The sequence below is a fragment of the Castor canadensis genome, chromosome 16, assembly GCF_047511655.1.
Source record: "Castor canadensis chromosome 16, mCasCan1.hap1v2, whole genome shotgun sequence".
Lineage (NCBI taxonomy): Eukaryota > Metazoa > Chordata > Mammalia > Rodentia > Castoridae > Castor > Castor canadensis.
In genome coordinates this window covers 76,584,193-76,587,993 of record NC_133401.1, presented here as the reverse complement: position 1 = coordinate 76,587,993, position 3,801 = coordinate 76,584,193, and the positions used below count along the sequence as shown (strand labels likewise).

At 43.2% G+C, this 3,801-nt stretch overlaps 1 pseudogene; it reads left to right on the top strand.

Annotated features, from left to right (window-relative positions):
• The first annotated feature begins 524 nt into the window (after positions 1 to 524).
• On the top strand, positions 525 to 637 carry LOC141418390 (U6atac minor spliceosomal RNA; annotated as a pseudogene).
• Positions 638 to 3,801: the final 3,164 nt, after the last annotated feature.

The following is a 3,801-nucleotide window of genomic DNA, read 5'->3' as shown; positions in this document are numbered from 1 at the left end:
CTCTGGTAGACAGTTCCAATGTCCTGACTGCCCAGTACCCACTCGCCTTCCTAACACTCAGAAGTTACCACTCTGCTGTGTTCAACCCTATATTCTGGGTGGAATTGATCCAACTCTCGCTCCCAAAGGTGAGCACTGATCGGCTTACTCCATTCTTCTGAACATTGATGGGGTTCCAGAAAGGGCCCATGACCTAAGAGAGGCCGGTGAGCAATCCTGAGGTTTGTGAAATGACTCCAGAAGACAGCCTTCCCCACCACCCCTGCAAGTGATGTTATGGACGAATGTGGGGCCTGCAGCTGCCATAGGCATTTGGCAGCCCTAAAAGGAAGTCTAGAGCTGCTTGAGAGCCCCTTCTAAGAACTGAAAATGAAAATAATACCAAAGAAAGCTCTCACTAAGGTCACTGGAGTGCCTGGATCCAGCCATACCTGAGATCTTAGTGACAGGAAGCAATGAATTGTCTGTTATTTAAGCCAGTTGGCTTTGGTCTTCTGTGACTCACATGTAGGGAGCCCTAATTGGTGTTGCATGAAAGGAGAGAAGGTTAGCACCCCCCTTGACAAGGATGGAAGAGACCCTTGGGCCTAACAACACGCATGGCCACCTAGTCTGTGGCTTCTAATCATCGTTTTTGTAAATTTGTGCAGAATGCTCCAGACCACACAATCAAAGGGAATATTCTAGATGATATAAGAGTTTTGTGTATCACTCCTCAAGAACTGTGGACTATGTATTCTTTTTTTTTTCTTGGCAGTACTGGGGTTTGAATTCAGGGACTTGTGCTTGCTAGGCAGGCACCCTACCTCTTGAGTCACTGTATTTCTAATTCTTACCCCTGAGAAGCTTCCTGCTTCTCGTTCTGTTGTCTGCCTGTAAACTCAGCTGCATGGGAACCTGTGGCAGGCCCATTGTGTAAGCCAATAAATTGGATACTAGCAACAACCTGATTTAAACAACAGTTCAGTAAGAGGAAACTAAGTGCATACTTCTGTAAGGTGCCATTCTTCTGTAAGTTGTGTTAAAGCAATGTGTTTCAGTTTCATTTGTTCTGCCTTAAGTCAGTTGATTGGCTATTTATACTTTGATTTAGAACTGGATTGATGAGTGTATTATAAACATATATATATATATAGTAATTTTTCAGGTGGCTTAATTTTATGCAGCATTTGAGTAATTGTCATTAATGTGCCAGTCAAGAGTGTTGCTGGGCACTGGTGACACTCACCTGTAATCCTAACTACTCAGGAGGCAGAGATCAGGAGGATCAAATTTCAAGGCCGGGCTGGGCAAAATGAAAGTGAGGCCCTATCTCAAAAATATAAGAGGGAGTAGTTACTTCCCTTTCAATCTTGCTGTCTTGCTCTATCTTTTATTTTTTACTGATATGATATGCTTTGATTTCTTTTTCTTTGTCATTGGATCTCTATTAGAAATGTATTCTTTGTACTTACCACGAGGGTTACATAAAAATATCATATGGTTATTATATTCAAAATTTAGCAAACAAAAACTTTGCTACAATTGAATATAAAGACTCTACTTTCATTTCATTCCCACTGCATGTTTAAAGTTATTCACGTCATACTTTATATCTACTCTATATCAAGAAAATATATGTGTATTTGTTTTTAATGTTTGTTTTCACTTATTGAAATTAAATTTTTTAATACTCTGAAAAAAAGGAGCCCTAATTGATTTGCTTTTCTGAGTTGAACAATTCTTTGCATTTCTTTTTTTGTGGGGGGAAGGCAGTATTGGGATTTGAACTCAGGACCTCACCTTGCTAGGCAGGCACTCTCCCACTTGAGCTACTCCACCACCCCTTTTTTATGCTGGCTATTTTTGAGGTAGGGTGGCGTGAACTGTTCTGCCCGGGCTAGCCTCAAATCGAGATCCTCCTGATCTCTGCCTCCTGATTATTTTTGCATTTCTTTATCTGCACACCAACCATGTTCCAGGCATTCCTGCATCAACAGAATTTGACCAAGAGTTGACTCTCAGAAACTCTGAAGGAAACAAAAGTAAATCAGCCTTCAGCTGCCCCCACCCTTTCCTCCTCCTCTATTTCAACCCACCCCAAGTTCCAAGGTTACCTCCCAATAAATGGTTAGGACATTTAGAATAAGAAAAACAGAGGAAATAAGTCAAGTGCATAACACTCTTTGTTCCCTCTGTGTGTGCTTCAGGCCAGTAACTACCCAAGAGGAGAAGGCAAGAAACATGACTTGTTACAATCTAGTCACCCATGATGATGAAGTTCCATTCCAATACAGATGGTTCTAAAATTCGAGATGAACTGCTAGAATGGAGCACACTGATCACACAGCTTTGAATCCCCTCGACACTTAGGCCAGTGTTTCACATCTAACAGATACCAACACACTGGTAGAATTAAAATGACCATCACATTTGAATGCTACCCGGGCAAACCACAATTGCAGCCATTTATGGAGCACTTACTGTCCACTGGGCACTTTTCTGGGCAATTCACACAAAGCCTCTTAGATCATTTGCCTCAGAGCACATCTGCATGGTCAGTATTGCACTTCCCTTCCTATTTATATAGGAGGAACTAGGCTCAGGCAACCTGCCTGAGGCCAAACAGGTAGTCAGTGATAGCGCTAAGATTAGAGTCCTCGCCCAATATGTAAAAGACACATTGACAGTGAAACACACATCACATGAAGATCAGTAATGTGGTTACAAGATGTAAAGGTCACGGGCAAAGATATCTAAGAGGTAGGAGGAGGAGGAAAAAAAGCATAGGCGCTTTCTTGCACAGCTGCTAATCAGGCCACGTGCCCTTCAGCAGAGAAGCCATTCAGGCTTTAGATCAATGAATGTATTAAGAGCCTTCTCTGTACTTAGAACTCAAGAAATAATAGCAAATGTGGCTGGACACAGTGACAAGGTGGTTGGATCTTGAGTTCAAGGCCAGCCTGGGATACATTGCAAGTTCCAGGCCACTAGTTAGTGAGATCCTATCTCAAGGGACAAAAGGGAAAAAGAAGGAGGGGAAGGAAGAGTATGAGTGGGGGAGGAAGAGGAGAGAATGGAGGAGGACGAAGAGGAGGATGGACAAGAGTGGGAGGAGGAGGGAGAGGAGGAAAGAAAAGACAGTGAATGAAGCAAAATTGTGGAACACGGAATCTCTTAAAAGTTGTAGTCATGGAAAGACCCTTTGAGACCATCTGGTCCAATTCTCCCTGTGACAGAGGGAAGGACTGAGGCCCAGAGAGAAGGGTGGACTTGCCCAAAGTTACACAACAGTGGGTTTGTGGCTGAGCTGGACTAAAACCCAGTTCTGCATTCGGTCCACTATGTGACTTCACGCACGGGAAAGCTAATGGCCTGCTCCGGCCCCACCAACTCCCAAACCCGAGCATCTGCAATCGCAATCGTGTAAAAGGCTTATTATCACGAATAAAGACGCCTGTCGCTGCACTGTCAGAGTGCATGCACGTGTACACACAAAGACGCTGCACTAGAAACAGCTTACTGTGTGCGTCAAGCCAGGGGCTGTCACATAAACTACAACATGTTACCCTAGTGCGTGCTACAGAAAACCTAAGAATGACAAATGGTCGATCTTTTTGGCCTGGGGTATGGCTATAGTGTCTAGCTACACAAGAGCAGAAAACAAGCTGCGGACGAAGGAGTGTCACATAATCTCATTTCTTACTTATTTCTTGGTTTTAAGAAGAAAATGTAGATGTGTTTATATGTTTTGTACCCTCAAGTTTGACCACAGAAAAAGGTGTGAAAAGACATACAGCCCTGGTTTTTCTCAGGAAGTAG